At 35.7% G+C, this 26,542-nt stretch overlaps 1 long non-coding RNA gene across 1 annotated transcript; it reads right to left on the reverse strand.

Moving 5' to 3' along the window:
* Positions 1-9,427: 9,427 nt before the first annotated feature.
* On the reverse strand, positions 9,428-18,246 carry LOC142161857 (uncharacterized). The gene is made up of 2 exons (XR_012693556.1): positions 17,465-18,246; positions 9,428-9,696 (listed from the first exon to the last, which is right to left on the reverse strand). It is a non-coding gene; the product is annotated as an uncharacterized LOC142161857 (long non-coding RNA).
* Between the last annotated feature and the right edge of the window lie 8,296 nt (positions 18,247-26,542).

Consider the following 26,542-nt stretch of genomic DNA (forward strand, 5'->3'; position numbering starts at 1 on the left):
GTTGGGGAACGCAATTTTCTTAGGCAGTTAACCATTTCTAACATGTTTTTTTTTCTACCGCGTGCATCCTCCCGCGTGAAACCCTTCATTCCACCCTTTTTTATTTATTCTTTGTGCCTTTTTTATTTATTCACTTTCTTTTTCTTTTTTTCTTTTTTTTTGTTGTGGTCGAATCTTATGGAGATTGCCTACGTATCATGCCCCCGCATGAATCAGACCTTGCGTAGTTCGGACCAATAATAGATAAACAATAATGAACATTTTTTTTTCAATTTTCATATTAAAACAAACTGAGTTTCAAAGGTTTGAAGATGACCTACAAACTCGAAAATCAAACAACCCACATATTCTAATCAAAAGATTTACAAACTCAAAAACAAACGGCCAGCTTCCTTTCCCCGTTTGTCAAATGCAACCAAACGGCTATTTTTGCAAATGTTGCCCCTTCCAAATCTCACATGAATTTTGAGGCTGGGGAGGATTATTTTGACACTTTACAAACTTGTCCATTCTTTTACGAAAATAACCTTTCGACAACTGAAAGATACTCTAAGGCTATTTCGGCGAGAACGGTTTAAGACGCGGCCGGAGCTGGCTCGGTTTATTATGACAAAATTCAAACGGTATTCACCTGACCGCTGACTCTTTGTTTTTTTTTTCTTTTCAAAATTATGAAAAAAACTGGTGTTGCAAACACGGCCCTTCAGCGCCTCGGGGACGAAGATTTCTAAGGCTGTGTGGGTCCACTAGACAAAAAATCCTAAACATGACCCAAAAGGTGGCTGTTTATGCAAAGTCAGCCTTTCGGCGTCCCTTTAGGGAACATTCGGCTATTTATGACAAAACAACTTCACCTGACTTATTTATGACTCTTTTTATCTATTTTCAAATTAGAAAACTCAATATTGCAAGCACGGCCTTTCAACGTCTCGGGGACGAAGATTTTTAAGGCTGAGTGGGTCAACTGGATCAAAATCCTAAAATGACCCAAAGGTGGTTGTTTATGCAAAGTCAGCCTTCCGGCGTCCCTTTCGGGAACATTCGGCTATTTATGACAAAACAACATCACCTGACTTATTCATGACTCTTTTTATCGTTTTCAAATTAGCAAACTCAATATTGCAAACACGGCCTTTCAACATCTCGGGGACGAAGATTTTTAAGGCTGAGTGGGTCAACTGGATCAAAATCCTAAAATGACCCAAAGGTGGCTGTTTATGCAAAGTCAGCCTTCCGGCGTCCCTTTCGGGAACATTCGGCTATTTATGACAAAACAACATCACCTGACTTCTTTATGACATATTATTTTTATTATTATTTATTTATTTTTGGTTATTTTAGCAAAAATGGGGGTTGGACCCGATGAGGGTTGCCTACATATCTCACATCCGGTGAGAATCAAACCCGCGTAGTTCGGGCCTCGTGAATAAGTAAATGAACTAATTTTTTTTTATTGGAACTGTGAAAGAACTGCTCAAAGGAAGTATATATATATTTTTTGATTGATTTCTTTTTGAAAGAAAAACTTGTAAAAATTCCTTTTCTTTTGATTTGAACTTTGAGAATTTCAAAAGTAAAAGGAAGTTTTTTTTTTCGAATTTCCATTTGTTTTTTTTTATTCTAAAGAAAAAAAATATTTTTGGAATTTTACTTTTGATAAAAGAAATGCTTCTAAAAAATATTTTTTGAATTTTGAATTTTCTTTTCAATTTTGAAAGAAGAATCAAAATATTTTCGGATTTTTTTTTCTTAAAAGAAAACATTTTTATTATTTTTGTTTTATCAACAATGGAAAATAAAGATATTTATATTATTTTTTGCAAGACATATCTTTTTGGAATTTTATTTTGAATTTTCTTGGCAAGACAAATACTCTTTGCAACAAACAAAGATATATATATCTTTTGGAAATAAAAAAAACTTTTCGGATTTATATATATATATATATATATATATATATATATATATATATATATATATATATATATTTGTGACAAATAATGAAAGATTTTTTTTATTTTTTGCATTTTCATAAGCAAATAAATAATAAAAAAAACCATTTCAAAAATAAGACTCTTTTTTATTTTCATTTTCATGGCAAGACAAACTATATATTTTTTCTATTTTTTATTTTTGAAAAACAAAAACAGAACAACGACTTTTTTTTTCTTTTCTTAGCTTTTAATAAAACAAACTAATAAGACATTTTTTTTCATTTTCTTAAAATTTCGGCAGAGTTTTGACAGTATTTGGGCATTTGTTTTCTTTTCAAAAATAAACAATCAATTCCCTAACCGCTATTTCGTTTTTTTTTCAATTTCAAAATATTATTCCTGATATTCACAAGTCAGTCAGCACACAAGTCCGAATCAAATAAATGCGCAAGTAGTAGCAAGTAAGATGCATCAGGATGGTCATTTTCATTTTTGGTACACCTGTCCTAGACAGACCCAACCCCTGTGTTGGGCCTCCAAAGTCAAATGCACGTGATACAAACAAACGTTCCTACTAGGGATCCGGCATGTGGCTTTGTTATACTAGGTTTAGAACCTGGGTGTTTGTTCTAGACCTGGCTTACCCGAGTGGACAGCTCGAGCCGAGGAGGAGGCGGCAGTCCGGGAATACAGAAGCTTCACCGGCTTTGCGACTTATCCAAACCTCGTTCTAAATTGGGACTTGACACTATACAGAAAAGAAGTCGTACGAAGTACACCCTTCTTCATGATTCAGAAGACTCAGAGAGAAGATGGGTTTCGGCACAATTTATATACAGTTCACATAATATCAAAGCGGTAAAAGCATCATTTAGCACATTAGGCTCAAACACATGTAAAAATCAGATAAAGCCAAATATAACAATTTATCTAAGCTCGAATTTCTAACCCTGAACCAGTGGTTCTGGGTGTTTGTCCCCAGCAGAGTCGCCAGAGCTGTCACACCTCCTTTTTCCGTACCCGAGAGGGTACAAGGGAGTTTTTTCCAATTAAAGGACAATCGAAACGGGATTGGTTTGTTTATTTCAGAGTCGCCACTTGGGAGTTTTAGGGTGTCCCAAGTCACCAATTTTAATCCCGAATCGAGGAAAAGAATGACTCCATATTACAGTCTGCGTACCAGAAATCCGGATAAGGAATTCTGTTAACCCGGGAGAAGGTGTTAGGCATTCCCGAATTCCGTGGTTCTAGCACGGTCGCTCAATTGTTATATTTGGCTTGATTATCTGATTTTATACAAATATGAACTTATGTGCAAATTTTAACTTTTTACCGCTTTCATAATTGTTATTATTATTTTCTACAAGTAATTGCAACGTTGTGAAAATATATCCCGAACCGCGTTACAATCAATGTACCCGTGGTCGTCGACACATTTTGACTCTATTGAGATTTGGATTTGGGTCACATCAATGTGCACCCGTGTTTAAGAAGGTTAAATTATTAAAGGTACGCCTAAAGCAACTAGCGTATTGTTAATTTGGGAAGGCCGTAAAATTCGCTAAACGGTCTGTCCCGAATTCTAAGTATTTTAATATATACATTTAGAGGGCCCCGCAGCTTGTGCATTTTTGTTTGTCGAGGCTCGTCTCATTTTTATTTAAAAGGATAAACCTACAGTGACTATATTTTCCTATTAAGTTCGTCTCTAAAATAAAAGAAAATCTCTTAATTAATTACATGCTAAAAACGTAACTTATTAATTATTAGTTTACGGCTAATGCGAATGGAAAATTGCGACCGAGTTTGTACAAAGAAAAACTGCTTTCATTCTATATTCTATTACTCAATAATACTAAAACGTGAGATTGACACACCATAATATCAAAATATATTAACTATTCTTTGATTAATTTAAACTAACATTATTAGATGAAGAAGTTATACATATGTGAGATCGTTACTAATTTAATCAATCAACTACATTTTTATACAAAGAAAAGAAAATTATATTCAACCACAAATCTAAACAGGAGGAATTCAACAGGAACAAAGCCTGATTAATATTTCATTTTTGCTTCAAGCCGCGATTGTACAAATGTGTACCTGGAAACAACAGTACAAGAACAAAAGAAGGAGAAGTCAGCAGCAGTAATAACACAGCAACAGCAGATTCAGCAACACCGCAAACCAGTACAGTAGGAATAGCAGAAAACCTAGGAGACTATAAACGACTCCAAGTATAGAGAAGAAGTAAAAGGCAGGAAGGTTCTGACTATTTCAGATCTTAAGCGAGGCAATGAAGCAGTAACTATTCTTTTTCAACTTTAAAACTCTCCAAAATGAATTCTGCCCCTGTATATTCAGTGTATCCAGAATGTATATCGGGTGTATACTTCTCACTCCGTCCGCCCTCGAATAGGATATTTTGGGTTCATCCGCCCTCGAATAGGATATTTTGGGTTCATCCGCCCTCGAATAGGATATTTTGGGTTCATCCGCCCTCGAATAGGATATTTTGGGTTCATCCGCCCTCGAATAGGATATTTTGGATTCATCCGCCCTCGAATAGGATATTTTGGGTTCATCCGCCCTCGAATAGGATATTTTGGGTTCATCCGCCCTCGAATAGGATATTTTGGGTTCATCCGCCCTCGAATAGGATATTTTGGGTTCATCCGCCCTCGAATAGGATATTTTGGGTTCATCCGCCATCGAATAGGATATTTTGGGTTCATCCGCCCTCGAATAGGATATTTTGGGTTCATCCGCCCTCGAATAGGATATTTTGGATTCATCCGCCCTCGAATAGGATATTTTGGGTTCATCCGCCCTCGAATAGGATATTTTGGGTTCATCCGCCCTCGAATAGGATATTTTGGGTTCATCCGCCCTCGAATAGGATATTTTGGGTTCATCCGCCCTCGAATAGGATATTTTGGGTTCATCCGCCCTCGAATAGGATTTTATTTTCTAATTGTTGTTGAAGCCAGGCGCCCACCTGTATAACGAGAGGAATACTTTTTGTCTGTCCATTTCATATTTTATGCGCCCACCTGTATAACAAGGGAATACATTCCACGCCTTTACCAATAGGAGACGCATTTCCTCCTAAGTTCATTTTACCCATAGGAGATGCATTTCCTCCTAAGTTTACTTTTACCCATAGGAGACGCATTTCCTCCTAAGTTTAGTTTTACCCATAGGAGATGCATTTCCTCCTAAGTTTAGTTTTACCCATAGGAGACACATTTCCTCCTAAAGTTTAGTTTTACCCACAGGAGATGCATTTCCTCCTAAAGTTTATTTTATCCATAGGAGAGATATTTCCTCATAAGTTTAGTTTTACCCATAGGAGAGACATTTCCTCCTAAGTTAGTACTGAAGTTGGGAGCCCGCCCATATAACAGAGGCATACATTTCTGTCCTTTCATTCTGTTCTAGGTCGTCCACCAGTAAAATGCAGGAATACTTTCTATTCTAGGTCGCCCACCAGTAAAATGCAGGAATACATTCTGTTCTAGGTCGCCCAGCAGTAAAATGCGGGAATACATTCATGTTCTAGGTCGCCCACCAGTATAATGCGGGAATACATTCAGTATTTTTCATTACAAGCATTGAAGTTGGGAGCCCGCCCATATAATAGAGGCATACATTTCAAGATCAAGTCAGAAAATAATAAAATAGAGGGTTACAACAAGAATCCCCAGCAGGAAACAATAAAAATCCCCAGCACCGGGAAACAGAAGGTTGCAACAAGATGTCCCAGCACAAATTCAGGCGCATGAGTCAAAAGGAAGAAAGGACGCGTCTTGAAAGAAGCAGCTGGTGAACATTAAATCATGCCCAGCATAACAAGTCTGATGAAGAAAGCGTACCCACCAGAGGAACCGCCGAAAAGCTTGATGAAGAAAGCCATGTCCCCAGCGGACCGAGCAAAATGATGAAAACTGGTATTCAGAAAAGCAAAGGGCCAGTATCATTCCAAAATTCAAGGAAGAAAAGCACCGAAGGAAACACAAGCCGACAAGAAAGCAAGGCAACAAGAATAAATTTTAGCCTAGCCTAGCTTTTTGTTTTCTTTTAAGCACGGTGTAACAAGGAGATCGGTAAGCAGTGATAACAGCATGCAACAGCAGTAACATCGCAGTCCCACGGTAGTCCCAGCTACCAAAAACTTCCCGAACTACATTGACCTGATTCCTGTTTAGCCCAGGATATGTAGGAAACCTTTGAAGCAAAGGTTCGGTCAAATCTTTTTCAAAAAAAAAAATGCTTCACACGGAGTACTCAGATGGGCAAAAATCGCTCGCTTTATCTTTGCACGAAAACCCTTCGTGTCTCCGGGCAAAGAGGGGCAGCTGTAAGCACGTGATTTTTGCCCTATATGAGAATTACTCCCAAAAAATTCAAAAATAAAATAATTTTTCTTGGTGTGCAATTTTTGTGATATTTTGTGATATTTTGTGTAACTATTTGTATGTTTGTCTATGCATGTTTATTTGATTAATAAAAAATACAAAATATGTCGCATTTTTGCATGTAGGATTTAATTCTACAATTGTTAGTAATTAAATTTGTTTACAAAAATTAAAACTTACAAAAATAGGCATCTTTTGCATTTTTAGCATTTAATGTCCAAATGAATAATTTTATGCTTAATTATTACTTAATTGTGCGTTAATTGTTATTGGAAGTTAATTTGCGCTTTTATAACTTAATTTAGTTCTTAATAATAATTTAAGTACTTTTATAATTTAGTTTTAGAAAAATAAAAGAAGAAAAGAGAACAAAAATACAAAGAAAAATCGGATTGGGACACTTCTTCAATTTCAAACCACAGGCCCAAATAATTGCCCAACTTTCCTCATGACCCGGTCCACTTCAAACCGGGTCGACCCGGTCCGCTCCATTAACCCAATACCCCTTCTTCATTTTTGTCCAACACAAAACAAAACCAAAAAAATAAAAAATAAAAGGTGAATTATCACTATTAATAGTTTTATTTTTTGTTTTTTATATATATAAAAAATCCGAAAATATTTTATTTATTTTATTTTTATTTTTATTTTTATTTTTATTTTTATTTTTTAAAAAAAATATATATAATAATTTCGGGAATAATTTAAAAAAAATAAGAAAAAGGGAAGTATTGAATAAAAAAATATAAAAGTAAAAATAGGTGAAATTCTCTTCTTTTTTTTAAAAAAAAAGTAAAAGAATGTAGAAAATTTAAAAAAAAAAATAAAAAAGTTTTGTGGAAATGTTTAAAAAAATTTAAAAGTAAAAGAAGGTTGGAATTAAAAAATAAATATAAAGGTATCTGAAAATTTAAAAAATTTAAAGTAATTGAAAGTAGCATTTTGAAAAGAAAAAGAAAAGATAGTGGTTTGTTTTTTAAAGAAAAGTTAAATAAAGTGAGATTCTCTTTTAAAAAAATAAAAAGTGGGATTTTAAATAAGATAAAGTAATTAAAGTTGGAATTTTAAAAATAAAAGTAAATAAAGGTGAGATTTCTTTTTCTAAAAAAATAAAAGCAATTTGTAAGTGAGATTTCTTTTAATTAAAAAAATAATAAAATAATAAAAAACAAATCTGAAAATTTCGAAAATTTCGCTATAAATAGAAGAGAAAATTTAGGAATAAGGGGTGGGAAAAAAAGAGGAAAAACTAGATATAGAGAAGAAAAAAGGAGGTGGCGGAATGAGAAGTATACACCCGATATACATTCTGGATACACTGAATATACAGGGGCAGAATTCATTTTGGAGAGTTTTGAAGTTGAAAAAGAATAGTTACTGCTTCATTGCCTCGCTTAAGATCTGAAATAGTCAGAACCTTCCTGCCTTTTACTTCTTCTCTATACTTGGAGTCGTTTATAGTCTCCTGGGCAAACCAGTACAGTAGGAATAGCAGAAAACCCAGGAGACTATAAACGACTCCAAGTATAGAGAAGAAGTAAAAGGCAGGAAGGTTCTGACTATTTCAGATCTTAAGCGAGGCAATGAAGCAGTAACTATTCTTTTTCAACTTCAAAACTCTCCAAAATGAATTCTGCCCCTGTATATTCAGTGTATCCAGAATGTATATCGGGTGTATACTTCTCACTCCGCCCCCTCTTTTTTCTTCTCTCTATCTAGTTTTTCCTCTTTATTTCCCACCCTTCTTCCTAAATTTTCTCTTCTATTTATAGAAAAAATTTCGAAATTTTCAGATTTGTTTTTTATTATCTTATTATTTTTTTAATTAAAAGAAATCCCACTTACAAATTGCTTTTATTTTTTTAGAAAAAGAAATCTCACCTTTATTTACTTTTATTTTTAAAATTCCAACTTTAATTACTCCTTTTTATTTTTTTAAAAGAGAATCTCACTTTATTTAACTTTTCTTTAAAAAACAAACCACTATCTTTTCTTTTTCTTTTCAAAATGCTACTTTCAATTACTTTAAATTTTTTAAATTTTCAGATACCTTTATATTTATTTTTTAATTCCAACCTTCTTTTACTTTTACAATTTTTAAAAATTTCCACAAAACTTTTTATTTTTTTTAAAAAATTTCTACATTCTTTTACTTTTTTTTTAAAAAAAAGAGAATTTCACCTATTTTTACTTTTATATTTTTTTTATTTAATACTTCCCTTTTTATTATTTTTTTTAAATCATTCCCGAAATTATTATATATCTTTTTTAAAAAAATAAAAATAAAAATAAAAATAAAATATTTTCGGATTTTTTATATATAAAAAAAAACAAAAAATAAAACTATTAATAGTGATAATTCACCTTTTATTTTTTATTTTTTTGGTTTTGTTTTGTGTTGGACAAAAATGAAGAAGGGGTGTTGGGTTAATGGAGCGGACCGGGTCGACCCGGTTTGAAGTGGACCGGGTCATGGGGAAAGTTGGGCAATTATTTGGGCCTGTGGTTTGAAATTGAAGAAGTGGCGCAATCCGATTTTTCTTTGTATTTTTGTTCTCTTTTCTTCTTTTATTTTTCTAAAACTAAATTATAAAAGTACTTAAATTATTATTAAGAACTAAATTAAGTTATAAAAGCGCAATTAACTTCCAATAACAATTAACGCACAATTAAGTAATAATTAAGCATAAAATTGTTCATTTGGACATTAAATGCTAAAAATGCAAAAGATGCCTATTTTTGTAAGTTTTAGTTTTTGTAAACAAATTTAATTACTAACAATTGTAGAATTAAATCCTACATGCAAAAATGCGACATATTTTGTATTTTTTATTAATCAAATAAACATGCATAGACAAACATACAAATAGTTACACAAAATATCACAAAATATCACAAAAATTGCACACCAAGAAAAATTATTTTATTTTTGAATTTTTTGGGAGTAATTCTCATATAGGGCAAAAATCACGTGCTTACACATGTGACTGAGCGAACCAACTGGCTGGATGAATAAACATGTGATATCATAACATACTGAATGCGGAAGATAAACTAATACATGCTGATATACTGAAAGTCTGGATGACATAAATCAAAGTGCGAAAATACTAATAAATCTGAAGTATATTTGTAGCCAACATTTCTTAACATGAAAAGCATGTGACTCTGTCTTACTGTTACTCTAGTCTATGAAGCCTCTAATGAAGTACTGAAAAAATTGACTGTTTGAAAATACTAAAGACTGTAAGGTAATGATAATGCCCCAAAAATATTGGGGATCACCAAATAGCTGGTACGAGAATCCTAGCGCTCTGAATCATCAACCTGTAAATCATTACCTGCATCGTGAGATGCAGGCTCCGGGCAAAAGGGACGTCAGTACATTTGAATTGCACTGGTATGTAAAGTAACTGAAAGAAAGAATTATAAATACTGAAACTGAAACTAAGCTGATAATTGAGAATTTATAATTGATAACTGAAATGATAACTATTCAAACTGAAACTGAAATGATAACTGATAACTAGTAATTGAACTGATAACTGATAACTAAACTGGTAACTGATAATTGAATGGTAACTAATAATTGAACTGAAAGGAAGTAAGGATATGAACAACCTGTTTATCTGAATATTAAACTGCTACGTATACATAACTGCGACCTCAAGTCCAAAGATGCATAAAGCATAAACTGCGGCCTCAGGCCCAACGATGCATAAAGCATTAACTGTGGCCTCAGGCCCAACGATGCATAAAGCATTAACTGCGGCCTCAGGCCCAAAGATGCATAAAACATTAACTGCGGCCTCAGGCCCAAATACAGGTGTTCGACATTCAGGGATTTAAAATTAGGAATTGAGAATCATACTACAATACATAATAGTGAAATACTGAATCATGTTGAGTTACATAATACTGGAATACTGGATCACACTGAGTTACATAATACTGGAATACTGAATCATACTGAGTTACATAATACTGGAATACTAAATAGGACTAGAATGAGACATGTATTCTTGAACTGATTATGAACACTGAAACTTCAACTGTTTATGATATACTGAGTAAGCTATACTGAGACTTAGGGACATCAAACTCAAGTCTATATTGAAGACGAACTGAGCTCACAACGTTTAGAATGAAAGTCATGAACGAGTTATGAAGCTAGAGAATAGAAGCTCAACAACTAATCAAGGAACTAGGTTTAACTATATTTCTGAGGCAATCGATATGTCGTAAAAGAAACGTAGTGTAGGGAGAATCATTAACATTCCCAAATATAGAGAGTTAGCCTCACATACCTTAACTTCCTACTCTTGAGCATAATACAACATTCGCCAACCCCTTTCAACTTCAATCTATATCAATACAAGTCAAAGGGATTCCATATTAGCAATAATACTCATGTTTTGGTCACTTAGGCATTTTCTCAAACACTTGGTGGGATTAAGCTTCATTGTCCTTATTAATGGTGTTTCTACATCTAATAACACACTCTCTTGCTCCTAAATAAATTCTTAAGTCTCAAATGGTTATAATCAATATTATTCTTTATCACCCATAAGGTAAACAACACCCTTAACCAATAATCAACAATCAATAACCCAAACCTACAGTCATTCATGCTTTCCTATCAAACCCATCAACTCATATCTCATGAACTAGAGTCTATAACCATTAATTCAATGATAGAATCAATTAGAGGGTGAAGATATTACCTTTTTGACGTTCAATCTTCTTGAATTCGAATTCTAGGGTTTCTTCTCTCAACAATGATGCCCCAATCGAATATCTAATGATATGGAGGGTTCACCCATGTTAATAAGATGTTGGGAAATCAAAATTAACTTATAATCACCATTAGAACTTACCTTGGGTGGTGGAGGGACCCTTAAGGAGTTAGGTTTTTGAGAGCTTTCCTTTCTATGGTAAGTTATTATGTTTTGAGGTTGTGGGGGACGAAATAGGGCTAAAAAAATGACTTCCTAAGTCGTCCACCGCATACCAATTGGCGCGACCGCGGTAAATTGCTAGGACACTACCTCACCACCGCGGTCGCGGTAAAACGCGGCAGGATCGCGGTGGTTATACACCATTCTGTAAAATGGGCATAACCTTTTGCACAGAGCTCTGTTTGGGCTCTACAATATATCGTTGGAAAGCTATTTCAAATGATTACAAATTTCATTCTTTGATTTTTCTCAAATTACTTATAAATTGTCACTGGAACCTGCTGTAACATGGACCTTCTGCAAACTTAGTCGATTTTGTCAAATCTTATGCACCTCACTTTCTATCTTGAATTTGAAACAACTATTTTCACCCATAATCATCCCGATGGGACTTCACATGTTAAAAATATAACCTTACTACTCATTTAACTCATTCATACCTAAGTCGAATGTACGGGGTGTTACAGAAAACCGGGGCCTTTTGTGTCTCAAAGTGGTCATTTCTCAAAAGGTTAATTTGTTCTCTGATGGAAATCGTCTCCTTTTGCTTTTGTTGGAAGAATTGGAAAAGTGAAGTTCTTGGTGGAAAAATCTCATATTGTAAATTTGTCAATCTTAGTTCCAAGGCTTTGATTAGTTCGGCATGGTGAGACGATATATGTTCCATCTTTTTCTCAATTGTTTCCACTTTGCTCATCATTTTGTTTTGTGTATGGGTCACATTCTTTATGGTGTTGCCAATGTTGCTCAACACCTTGTTTTGGGAGGTGGAGTTTTCTGATTGCCAGTTCATTGTTGCTTTGATGTCACTTATTGGGGGTTTTTCTCCAGTAGGTAGCATTATGTTTTTCTTGGGAATTTTTGGAGCATGGCTTATACCCTCTTTTTCAAAAGGTTGAAGTAAAGGAAAATCTTGGGTATGAATGGAGCTTGGAGGACTTAGCATAAATATCTGTGGTTGTGTGGGATTTGTGGGTTTTTGAGTTGGTGAAGTTTCAGGTTCAGGTGGCTTTTTGGATTCTGGTGTATGAGCTGATAGTGATTTGGGTTTGGGTGTGGTTTCACTATCCTTCCAGCTTGGAGTGAATTTTTCTAGTAATTTTGTCCATTCCTGGAGTTTGTAACTGACAAGAAATTCATATTTACCTGGACAACTTAATGAGCCAATTGAAGGATCTTTATTTGCATATTTCGCTCGAAATTGATTTTCAGTGGTTTTCCCCTTTTTCTTGGATTTATGTTTGGTTTTGTTGAGGCTGAACCTTTCCCAATGATGCTGGTGGTGTTCATCATATTCTCCAATTGGATCTTCCAAACAGTCTTGGAAGTCTCAATCAAGATCCCAAGGGCAGTGTCCCGTAAAGGGACATTTGAACCACCAAGCCCTTTTTCCTTCTTTGTCAAAATTTTGACATCAGTCATGTTCTTTCATGATGCTTTGTATATTCCAAAAGAACTCTCCATCAGGTTCAGGGTATGTATCCGTTGTATCTTTGGATTGAATCATTTGGCAAGAGAAGATGGTTTTATTGGGTTTTTTGAGATGGGAATGGTCAAAGCTTGTGCAAACGGTTTTGTCATTTCTTTTGGTAAAAGTTCATTCACCAGATTGCAGAGATTCCTCCGACTCTCTTAACTTTTCATAATTTGTGATCCAGGAATCAGGAAGAATTTTTAGAAGTTCATCTCTGGAAATTTGTCTGGGTATTTGGGTGCACATGGTGTTTCCTTTGGTAGCATCAATATTTAAGAGTAAAGCATTTTCTCCTCCGGGAAGGCAAAGATCCATAGCGTGATTTTGGTCTTGCCACGCTATTTGGTGATGAAGAGTGGCTTGGATAGAATCTTTGTCTTGAGGGGCTCCTTGGATTTGGACTTGGATTTTTAGAGCTTCGGTTAAGTATGGATCATAAAGGGACATATTGAAATTTGGAAAAATAGTTATGAAGACAGTCCCGGCATTCAGTGTAACTTCTATAGTACCCAGATTTGCATGTTGGTACTCCAAGTATCTTGTATCTAAAAGAGAAAGGCGAGCTACAATAGGTTGACCTTTTCTTCTGTGATATGTTAAAGCGATTCGGATAGCACCAAAATGGATATGGGTAAAACCATGATCTCTCCATTATATGGGAAAATCATCTGGGATTTGAAAAGTGAAAAATTGCTCCTCTCAAGTGGAAAGAATAGGATGTTGGTCAAGTTTTGAGGCAGCAAAATATTCTTTGACTCTTTTTGGTCCGTGTTGGACTAAGGAACAAATTTGGGTCCAGGGTGAAAATGATTTTTTGGCGAAAGCTGAGTAGGGTTTATAAGGGGTAGTTCAGGGGAGGATACTTTTTGTTCATCAGGTAGGATATCTACTTCATAGAGGTAATCATATTTTTTGGACAAGGTTTTATATAGAGTAGGGGACATATTCATTTTTTCAAGGGAAGAGGATGATGGAAATGACTCAGACATATTTAGTAAATTGTTCCTCCCTCCGAAAGGATGGGCTGGCTCTGAAGCAAGCCTTTGTCTCTTCCCTTCCAAAGTTGTTGGCAAGCCGAACCATGACCATTATTTTCTCCTCCAGGAAGGTGGACTCGCCACACCATTTGGTGATGAAGAGTGGCTTGGATAGAATCTTTGGCTTGAGGGGCTCCTTGGATTTGGACTTGGATTTTTAGAGCTTCGGTTAAGTATGGATCATAAAGGGACATGTTGAAATTTGGAAAGATAGTTATGAAGACAGTCCCGACATTCAGTGTAACTATTACAGCACCCAGATTTGCATGTTGGTACTCCAAGTATCTTGTATCTAGAAGAGAAAGGCGAGCTACAATAGGTTGACCTTTTCTTCCGTGATAGGTTAAAGCGATTCGGATAACACCAAAATGGATATGGGTAAAATCATGATCTCTCCATTATATTGAAAAATCATCTGGGATTTGAAGAGTGAAAAATTGCTCATCTCGAGTGGCAAGAATAGGATACTGGTCAAGTTTTGAGACAACAACATATTCTTTGATTCCTTTTGGTCTGTGTTGGACTAAGGAACAAATTTGGGTCCAGGGTGCAAATAATTTTTTGGCGAAAGCTGAGTAGGGGTTTATGAGGGGTAGTTTAGTAGAGGATACTTTTTGTTCATCGGGCAGGATATCTACTTCATAGAGGTAAACATATTTTTAGGACAAGGTTTTATATAGAGTAGGGGACATATTCATTTTTGCAAGGGAAAAGGATGATGGAAATGACTCAAACATATTTAGTAAATTGTTCCTCCATCCGAAAGGATAGGCAGGCTCTGATACCACAGTATAAGGAACAAAGCAAGAGACTCCAAGAAAGCAAACTAAATCATAGATACGAAAGTTTCCCTACAAAGGGGCTGGCTTCAACAACCCATAAGGGATGACTTGTCAATCTACACAAACAGTTAATTTGCTTATAGTCGCAAAAGTTTTCATACAAAGTGGCTAGCTTCAACAACCCATAAGGGATGGTTTACCAAGCTACACAACTTAGAAAACTTTTGTACTATAACCAATGTTAGCTGTTTATAACTCAGAAAACTTTCGTACTACAATAAGCTAACTTTCAAAGAGTATTCTTACTCTATTTACATACATGGACTAGCCTTTCCATCCATTCGAAAGAAAGAACAAGAGGAAAATTTAAAAAGCACTCATATGTAATATATTACAAAGGTTACAAGATGATCTTCCAACTACTACAAGGCCTCCTTTATATAGGACTAGAAGGTTATTACAAGACAAACTTACATAATAAAATAAACCTATCTTACATGGCAAACTTATCTACATGTGGGTCCTGTCACACCTCTTTTTTACCGCCCCCGAAAGGGAGTTAGAGAGTTTTTTCCAATTTAAGTGACAATCAAAACGGGATTATTTATTTAAAAATCGGAGTCGCCACTTGAGATAATTATGGTGTCCCAAGTCACCGGTTTAAAATCCCGAATCGAGGAAATTGACTCTTATTTATGGTCGGCGAGCACAGAAATCCGGGTAAGAAATTCTATTAACCGGGAGAAGGTGTTAGGCATTCCCGAGTTCCGTGGTTCTAGCATGATCGCTTTGATCATACTTGGCTTATTAAATTGTCTAGTTATTTATTTAAGGACCTAGGTGCTTTTACCTTTTACCGCCTTTTAATTAAGAAATTATCTTGAAACGGGTCACGCGCACATGTACCCATTTGTTTGGCGCGTCAAAAATCATGTCACGTGAACGTGTCCACAATTAATAACGCTTTATTATTATTAAGAAAAGTTTGGCCAAAGTTGCGAGAACACATACTCCGATTTTGTTTTTAAAATCGTAATCATGTCACGCTAACGTGTCCACGACCACGATAATATATTAAACGTACCTAAAGCAAACTACGATCATTTGTTATTTTTATATCTAGGTTATCAATATGAGGGCCATGAATAATTAAATTATAGATGGCACACCTCAAAACTATATAAACTAAAATTAATTAGTGGCCTATTAAAATAATTTCAATATTAAGAGAGTTTAACCGAAGTTGCGCGAACGCATACTCCGAATTAATTTTTTAGAATCGTAATTATGTTACGCGAACGTATACACAATCACGATAAGTATATTAAGAGCATGCCTAAAAGCTTTTCTACGAAGTTTATGAATTGTTTATTTCGTATCAACTGGAATGATCTATAAGGTCCAAAGGTCCATGAAATTCAACTGATCATAACTAGCCAAAGTCACACCTTAGTTTATTTTGAAACTTCATAGACAATGAAAACTATAAAGTCCGCATCTTCAACAGAAAAATCAAAACTTCATTGCAAAAGCAAATGAAGAGCAGATATTCTCTTCCGTTTGTCAATACCAAAGAAAGGACCTGCCTGCTACTAACAGATTGTGCTATACATATGAGAAAATAAAATTACCTTCTGTATAAAAATCTTCCTACTTCAATTCTTCATTTTGGTTCTATACAAATACTCTCAACCAACAAATGTACTTATGGAACAAAACAAATAGACAAACTTATATCTGAGTGTTTATCAAACGAATTAGACTAACAAATAGACTGGGCATAAATAAGCACATCAAAGAACTCAAATGATGTCAAATTAGGAAGTAAATTATGTGCATCAACTTTAAACTAGTCAGTACTATACAGGGCAGTGCCCAAAGATCCAATTTCCTTGTTGAAGATTATCATCCTGTGCTTCTTAAGCAAATGGAAAGATCGAGAAGCAAATGAGTTCGCTCACAAGACTCGAGGTTACCAATTATTTAAAACAGAAATATGAACATATTGTCTGCGATATTTGTATAGCACTCATTCAAGAGATGAATTAAAAGAGGGACATCAAAACTTAACAAGAAAGCATGGTACTAAACAGTCACACATATTAGCTTACTTCCTTTATCAAACAAGCACATGACTGCTGCACAGATATATATGCCTAGCAGGAATTTGATAATCACAACACTTAAGGTTAATTGGAAGCCGGATTCACAAATTTCAAATTATGCACACACAAAATCTGATTTGGCGTGTACATGGTCGAAATGATCCTAACACTTCAAGAAGATTTCTCGTTTGAGAAACAAGGGGAATCAGTAAAGACAACTCCAACTGGATTCAACTATTCTATTCCAAACTTGGCTCGCAAACATTAAAACATTGATAGCAGGATTCAAAAGGATATAGGCTAAAACTGAGAGTAAATGACTTTAAAAGAATCCAAATTTCCACCTAACATATGCAATTTGAACAGAGACCAAACGAGCCCTCGATTTACTGGAAATCTATGTCAAAAACCAAAGAACTTCATGAAAGAATCTAATGCACCGAGTCGATGGTTCAAAATACTTATCTCTTTACTTAAACCATTAAAAACTAACACCAGTAAGAGCAAAACAAATACTGCAGCCAAATGATGGACATACAACCATGAATTGGAGGATTCACATTTCAAGTTTTCAACACAATTTCATGAACACCATATTCCGAATGGATTAATAAAACGGACGATTCAGCATTTAAAGTTACATTCAATCCTTCAGGAAAATGACAAATGAATACAATCAAAGCCACAAAAACCACGGCTCATCGCGTGTTCAACCAATCATCAAAACAACAAAGAAAGAGCCAAGAAATGAACCTGAAGTTGTGAAACTCTTCGCTTAAACCCAGCTAAATCCAACAATGGATATTCGAAGCAACAACAGAGGACAAACAGGAATCAAATCAGTGACCCAACTTCAAATGTCGAACTTAATTTTCGGCTTAATCGATTTCCATGTTGAAACCAAAATTCAAAAATCAAACTGAAGATGACTGAACTGCCTATATATTTTTATTTCTTTTTCCGACTCTGAAATTTAAAGAAATGAAATTAAACAAATAGGAAAATCCAAAAAAAAATGAGAAACAGAGGTTCAAAAGAAGATCCTCTTGAAACTTCCTAAGTCTCGAGCAATTTTTTTCTGAAAAATTCTCCGAAAACTCTCTCCGAAAATCCTCTAAAAAAAAAATCCCCCTTACACAAGAAATGACCTCACCTTATATATACCTCCAGGCTTCTCGAACCTTCTCCTTTTATCTCCAAGAAATACCCAAAACAAAAATCCTCCTCCCAAAACAGATTTCTCACCCCGTTTTTGATGAAAGAGAGACAAATGGAGGGAGTAGATTAGTTCAAATCTAATCTAACGCTCCCTATTTTTCCTTATTTTCATCTGGAGGGTGAAAAATCTGAGATAAATCAAAGAAGCATGTAAGGGGAAAGGGAATCTATCAGAAACGGTTAGAAATATGGTGACGGGGAGAGAGGGGAACGCGTGAGGTGAGATTGGGGCTCACTCGCCTGAATTTTGGCAATTTTTTGGGAGTGAATTCGGGTGTTTTGGAGAAGAAGAACAATAACGCGTCTCTAAATCTTGGGAGATTAGGGCTGTCCATTTATTTTGTGTTTATCAGCTATTTGGAATGGGTCGGGTTTGGGCTGGGGCGGGTTTTGGGGAAAACGAACTGGGCCTGAGCAATTCAATTGCCAAAACCCAAAAATCAGCCGTCTTTTCAATCTCTTCCTTTTCCTTTAATTCCTCTTTTTCTTTTCATTTATTTTATATTAAAATTAAAAATAAACCTAAATTAATTCCTAATCACAATATCCTATCAAATTGAATTAATTAACTTTAACTAATAATTACCACAATTAATTAAAAACCAAATTAAAGGAAAACTACTAAAGTTGAAAGTGTAAAAAATAAACTAATTTTTGTGATTTTCTCATTTCTATATGACAACTAATTTGCTAATTAGTCTAAAAAATGTAAATTTAAATCCTAAATGCAAATGCAACATTATTATTATTTTTGTATTTTTCATTAATTAAACAAAATTAACACATGCAGATAAATGCAAACAATTAACAAAACAAATGCTACAAAAATCTACGAAATTGCAAATAAAGGGAGGATATTATTTTCTTGGATCTATGGGAGTAATTCATATAGGACAAAAATCACGTGCTCACAGCTATCCCTCTTTGCTCGGAAACACGAAGAGTTTTCGTGCAAAGATAAAGTGAGCGGATACGAGCGATTTTTGACTGTTTCAATACTCCGTGGGAAGCATTTTTGAAAGATTTGGCCGCACCCTGCTTCCAAGGTTGCCTACATATCCTTGGCTATAAAGGAATCAGGTTAGTGTAGTTCGGGGAGTTTTGGTAGCTAGGACTACCATGAAGCTGTGATTTCACTGTTGTTGCTGCCGCTGCTACTTCTTACTGAACTCCTTATTACACCATGACAAAATAAAAGAAGCTAGACTAAACTATGATCTATGCATTACAAAAATCCTATCTATATCTTCAAACTTGATCTTGCGATGCTTGTTACCTTGTTGACTTGTATTTTCCCAGTGAAGTTCCTTTATTGCCGACTTGAATTGTAATCTGAGATGCTTTCCCCTTTCTCCAGGTGGGCGCCTGATTGTTGAACTTGAATTGTATTCCCTTGCTCTCCAGGTGGGCGTCTGATTGCCAAAACTTGAACTGTATTCCCTTGCTCTCTAGGTGGGCGCCTGATTGCCGAAACTTGAACTGTATTCCCTTGCTCTCTATGTGGGCACCTGTTTTCCAAAACTTCAACTGTATTACCTTGCTCTCCAGGTGGGCTCCTAATTGCCGAAATTTGAACTATATTCCCGTGTTCTCCAGGTGGGCGCCTGATTGCCAAAACTAGAATTGTATTCCCGTGCTCTCCAGGTGGGCGCCTGATTGCCAAAACTTGAACTATATTCCCTTGCTCTCCAGGTGGGCACCTGATTGCCAAAACTTGAACTATATTCTCGTGCTCTCCAGGTGGGCGCCTGATTTCCAAAACTTGAACTATATTCCCTTGCTCTCCAGGTGGGCACCTGATTGCCAAAACATTGAACTATATTCTCGTGCTCTCCAGGTGGGCGCCTGATTTCAACAAAATAGATAAAACAAAGAAAAATTTCTCCCCCAGTTTGGTAGCTGGGCACATCTGTGAGTGTTAAACTGAATCATGTTACCAAATATTACTAAGAATTTGAAAGCTAGATCCTATTATCCAGGAGGGTCGTGAAAACTCTTAGTTAAATGACAACCTTACATCTAAATTATATCTTCTAAAGGTATGACTCCACCAAACCTTGTTATTTGAGAGGGTCTTAAAACTACATCCCATTATCCAGGAGGGTCCTGAAAATCGAAAATCAAGTCTTATCTTAAGAGTGACAACTTTTACGGCTGAATTATACTACCCTACAACAGAACTTAAGTTAAATTTTATTATCTAATGGAAATCTTAAAGCTAAGTCCCATTATTTAGGAGGGTCCTGAAAGCTCTTAATTGAATACTATCTCAAGCATGAAAACTTGAAGCCAATTTATATTATTTTGGGGTACATTTATGCTAGATTTTGCTACTCATGATTGTTTTGAATTTTAAACTAGGTCCCATTTCCAGGAGGGTCCTAAGAATTTATGATCAAACCTATCTGGTGCTTGTTTTCCCTTACGGAGGGTTTTTTCGAAACAAACGAAACTTCCTGCCCCTGTTTCAATCAAAGAAAAATCTTGTCAGGTTAAAATGTGGTAGTTAGTTTGTGGCATTCTTGCTGAAGGTGACCTTTCCGCTGCCGTGCTTTGTTTTGATTGGCTTCCCCAGACTGGCCAAAAACCGTTTGACTTTCTGACTGAGTTTCACCCACATGACCTTGGATAACCCGAGTGTTCTATACCCAACTGTTTTGTTACATCTCTAACCTATCTATCTGCACCTCTGCATTTCCCACAAAATTACTAAACCATTTCACCGATGGAACTTTTGCTGACCCTTTATATCCCATTTCACATCATACTATCTCTAACAATGCTTTAGTCGCGCTGTGCTTTTGTGCAATTTTGGAAGTTGGTAGAGAGCTTTGAAATCCTTTCTTAATCGCTTAAACAGAACTGACATTAGAAACATCTTAGAGAAATAAACCCAGAAGAAATGAAATGCAATGACTTTGAGAGTTAGGGATAAGAAAAATCCAAAACTGGAAGACTGTCTGAAAAGGAAAAATAAAAGAAACTTATCTGAGTGGAGCGGCCGACACCAATGATCATGTCATGCATTTTGGATTAATCGGCCCAGTCTGTCCAACCAATCAACTTTTAGTTGTCGTACTTTATGCCCCAAGATCTTCAAAACCCAATTTCTTCACCAAAACCTTGTCCTTGTTCGGCCTGCGGTGCCCCGAAGGATTTTTACCACCAAACCTCTCTCATTTGTTCGTCTCTCAACTCACTTTCGCCTTAAGGTGCCCGTGAAGGTTTTCACCAATAAGACTCTCTCATTTTAATTTCTCTCAGCTTTCGTCGCCTTATGATGCCCGCGAGGGTTTTCACCAATAAGACTCTCTCATTTTCATTTTCTTTGTTTGGACCGAAGTGTTGCCCCTGATATGATTCGCCTCCACTTGCTCGACTTGGCATCTCTCGAAAACTGATCGGAAGGTCTTTCTTTGGACCGTAATGTGGGTTTGGATGGGGTTAGAAAGAAGGGTATCAAAAGGCTCAAAACAATTCAAATGGGTTCAAGATTATAACTTTCGAAATTAGATTTCTTACAACAACCACAACTTCTACCTTAGTTTCTTTGCTTGGGGACTTTTGAATTTTTATTTTGATGGGACCGAACTGTGAGGCTTGTTGATACCCAATTTTTCCCTAGGTAATTTTATGCCCAAAATATTTCCAAAATAGCATATATGTGCATATATCAGCACACCCAAGAATTTTGGTATTTTTAATGATTTTTTAAAACCAAGTTATTGCCTATTTTAATACCATAAATCCAATAATTGTTCCCAAAATTATTATTTTTGCTGAATAACTTATTTTATCCTCATATTTACACCAAAATACAATTAAGGTGATTTTTGCACATTTTTATAAATTCGTTTGGCATTTGTAAAAGCTAAATTGCATATATTTGCAATTATAGCCTATTTTGTAATTGATAGCATCTTATAATTATAACATTAACCCAACATTTTTTAATTAATATTTATATGATATTTGTTTACCCGGAACTTTTAATTTTTCTTAAAATCGTTATTCCTATTTTTTATAAAACAAAATGGGAAAAGTGGCTATTTACAATCTAGCCTCAATTGTATTTCAATTTCAGCCAATTTGGCACCCCTAATTAACCCAACTCAGCCCCAAATTCGAGCCCAAACTACCCAGCCCAATTACCTTTAACCCGACCCAGCACCTACTCAACCGACCCAGCCCAAAACCCCGTTCAATCTCGGTCGTTGATCACTTAGATCAACGACCACCATTGATTCTTTCCTTTTTAATTTCAAACGACCCCTAAACCCACCTCATTCCTTCAGAGACGCCGCCTTTGAATCCCTTCTTTCTCTCAACTCTCTCTCAACCCACCTCAAACCCTAGCCGCCGCCTCTCACTGAAAACCTAATCCATGGCTTCCCAGGCTCATCGGACACGTTTACCAGCCTCTCATGGCCCCTACGTGCTCGTCTTTGAGGTCCTATGACCAGATCTTGAAGGGGTTTCGACCAAGCCTTTTCTTGATGACTATTCTCCGGTCGTCTTCCACCTTTGTCCAGACCAGCCATGGCTATTCGAGTTCGATCTTTGACTTTCCTGCTTAGATCGATGGTTTTCAAAGCCTTTCTCATCGCCTGGGTTTCTTACGAAATCCTAATCTCTAAGGTTCCTTCGATTTTATCTGCCCCGGATCTATATGTGTTTGAACTTTCTATGCATCTTTCTCAAAGTTTCTTTAATTTTTTGCTTTCAAAACTATTTATTCTTTAATTAGGGTTTTATGTTAAGGTATTTCGAATCTCTTCTCTGATTCTCGACATGTTTTACTGTATTTTGCTTGTGTTGTTTTCTATCTGAGTTAGCATGTTTAAAACCCTAATTCTTGAGATTTTGTTTGAGTTTCTTAGTCTGTTTGTTAACATTCGTTTACCTTGTTTTTCTATCTGAGTTAGCATGTTGAAAACCCTAATTTTTGGGGTTTATTCGAGATTCTGAATTTGTTTGCTTGTTTCACTTGTTTATCGCCTCTAAACCTGACTGATTTTGAAAACCCTAGTTCTTTGGGGGTCTATTTGAGTTCTTGAAGTTCTTTGTCTGTTGAAATTGCTCAATGTGATTCCTTTACTTTAACTCTCTTTTTTCTTTATGTGACTCTTTTGGTTCTGAGTTCTTGCTACCTGTCAAACTCGACTATGATTTTCACTCGACTTTTTGCATGCCTCTAATTCTTTTCTCTATTACTAAGCCACTGAAACCTGACTATCATGTTTCAAATGCTTGCTATATGTTACTACTGTATGTTGTTTCTTTTGCCATAGCTTGGCCTCACATGTATATTACTTGTGCATTCCTTTATATACTGAGTCCCTTCTGTGATTGTTTTTAAACTCATAACTGATTTCAAAACTTTTCCCTCTTACTCGCCTGTTAAGGGTTAATTTATTCTCTTTCTTGGTTTGGCCTTACTAAACCCTTTCCAAAAATAAGTACAATCTTGTACTTGGACTTAAATACCTATTGTATAATTTTACTGCTCCTTTTATGGCAACAACCATTCTGCTTACAAACTGATTTTCTTTCCTTATTTTTGATCCTGTTAGTATCCGTTTGAACAATAATCCCTTAATTAAAGGGAAGTCTTGTGTTAATTGATTCTGATTGTGATCATGCCCATATTTGTGTTAAAGCTATACTTGTTACCTTATTCTTTACTCGTTTTCAAAACTATAAATACCTATACTCTTCTCTTTCAAAGACACGAACACACACAACATAAGTCACTATTTCTTCTCTCAAATACTCTTAGTTTTTCTTAAAAGCATTCTAGTTTTTCTCTGAACTCATAAGCTAGAGTCCTCTTCTCTGATTGTGCTTTGGCTGCAAGTATTCTGCTTTTCTTCTTGCTTACTTTTCTGCGACTGGTATGTCTCTTCTTGTTTAAATTCTGCCTCTCTCTTTTGTGTTTATGCTTCAGTCTTCTCTTTGTTTATTTTACTGTTTTTTGCAAGTTTGTTTATTCCTACTCCTATATGAATCCCCATCCTTAAACCCTTTGTATGTTGAGTTATGGTTCAGAAAACATGAAAACACTTGATGTTGTTGTTCATGTATATGGACTGGACTCCCTGAGTCCTAAACTCTTTCAATTCCCATTCCCCTTTCCCTTTATGTGTATTCTGAGCTTGAGACTTTGGTCTGGCAGTGTTCTAATCACTGTCCAGACCATAGTCTGACCTTCAATAGGTCTGTGCTCTTCTTTGTTGGCTGAAAAGACCTGGTCAGGGTGTGTCAGCCTATCCTATGGCTAGGCATGACCACCAGCCTACCATGGCACTCTCTAACTCCCCTCTTGCACTTACACTCATTCTTAGAAACTAAGTTCTGCCCCTCTCTTGTGACCCTTGCCTTGGGACCCCCTGAGCTTCCTCTGAACTTGGATACCTGAGGGCTGGCCCTTCCACACTGCACTATAACTCTTTCTAAATAATATCTTGGGTGTAAGCACTACCTGGAGTTCTTGAAACTCCTTGGATATCTGAAACACCCTAGATAAGAGAAGGCTTTGGAAATATGGATCTCGGAAGTGGTTCAATCTTATATTGTTAGATACTAAGTCTGAATTAGGCTGCTCGGATGTAGTTGTAATTTCTGATGTATTTTTATTTCTGTCTTATTTTTCTGATATATGATAATTTGTATAAACTCGGGATCTAGTGAAAAAGGGGATGAGATTTACTTTTATGCACAAAAGGGTAGAAACCATGCCTATAGGATTTTACTGTTAATCTATGCAATCTCACAAGTAGAAACCATGCATATAGGATCTAACTTTCTAATTTCTGCAACTATGCATACAGATACCATGCCTATAGGGATTTGCATTTCTGCATTTATAATGACATTAGGCAAACTGTTTGGTTTAATGATAAATCAACATATAGATATCATGTTTATAAGGCTGTTAACGTTTGAAAGGTATTAAAATCAGTAACTCGTAGAGATCATGCCTATAGGAACTTCAAATCGGAATTGCTTCACTCGTCTAAAACAGTACTGACTCTTTGCTAAAACAAGCGACTTTCTGCACGTTTTCTGAACCCTTAAAACTTTTCTTGCAACCAAATCAGTGCATCTCTTTCCTTCTTGATAAATATTCTCAAATCAGTGCATATTTTCTGAAAACTTACTGCTTTTCTGATAATTTGACAAACATTTTTTCAAATCAATATGAATTCACTTTTTTATACTTATCTTATAAACCTTTTGAATCAGTCTGCAATTCAGTTCTTTTGTTAAAACTCGGCAACTCTTTTTCTTAAACAAGTATGTTTTCTGAAACTCGTTTTAAACCATTTTCTTTGTATTAAGTCTGCAATCTTTTCTGAAACTTATCTTATTCTGCAACTACTTTATAATCAGTAGTTCTGTCCCACACTTAAGGTAAAGTTGACTAATTAAAGTGGACTAGTCTTTAACAACTGCATTCGAGCGAGCCTAATGCGGCTTCTTGTCTAAAAGTATGAGTTGAACCAGCCCACTTATCGCTTTAATTTTAAAGACCAAACCAGTACATGCAAGACATGCTAAACTCTATGGCTTATCTGATTAAGGAGGTTTACTTGAGCCTTACTTGCTTATCTGCCTCCACTTTTACTTGTATTATGTGTTTTGATTGACGCCTTAGTATTTTGTCCTTTGAAACTCTCAAAAGGCCCCAAATCCCTTTCCCTTTAGGATTAGTAGTCCTAAATGCCTCCGGGACTGATAGGATTGGGACAGGTACTAGCATGCAATAAGTAACGAAACTTTCCGCGCTTTAATACCTTAACGGGGTGGGAAGGGTAGAATATGGATATGATGACCGGTGCGCTAATATCACGTGTGACCTCTCTTCTGAGGAGAGATTACTGGATATTGCATTGATGTGATCCATATTGTTTGTAAACCTAGGACCCCCTCTCCCCTTTACTTGTTAATTCTTTTTTAAGTTTTCTTCTAAACTTTCTAAACTCCTTCTACTTCTTTTCTTTTTCAACTCTTAAACTTGTTTGCGAAACTATGTGAAAACCATTTTCTATTTATCTTCTTAGAGTCACAATTGTAGCATGGTTAGGAACCACACTAGTGGATCTTGAGGGGTTCCTAATACCTTCCCCTCGAGATAATTTCTAGCCCTTACCCAAACTCTGGTTCTTCATCTCAATTCTTTTCTTAAAAGTGTCCTAATGCACTATAATCATTAGGTGGCGACTCTTCAACTTCTAAGACCCAATTCTCGAAAGGGAATAGAGTTGTCCTCCCAATGTCGTATACCCGATTTTGACCCATGCGTAGAAAAAGGGGCGTCGACAAGGCTGCCTACGTATCCGTAAAAGAAATCTGGTCGAACGTAGTTCATGACATAGAAATTGCTTTGTTGTTGTGATTCTCTCCTTCCTCTCTCTTTTCTTTTCTCTTTTCCTTGCTTCTTTCTTTCTCTTTTTGTTGTTTTGTTGTTCTTCTTCTCTTTTTTTCTTTACTTTTACTCTTTTTTTCATTTTCATCATCTTTTTTCTTTTCCTTTACTTATCTTTCGTGCTTGCGTCTCTGAATTTTAGTCATTGATTCCAAAAGAGGGGTATGAAAGGAAATAAATAAGGC

This window comes from Nicotiana tabacum, chromosome 7, assembly GCF_000715075.1.
Source record: "Nicotiana tabacum cultivar K326 chromosome 7, ASM71507v2, whole genome shotgun sequence".
NCBI lineage: Eukaryota > Viridiplantae > Streptophyta > Magnoliopsida > Solanales > Solanaceae > Nicotiana > Nicotiana tabacum.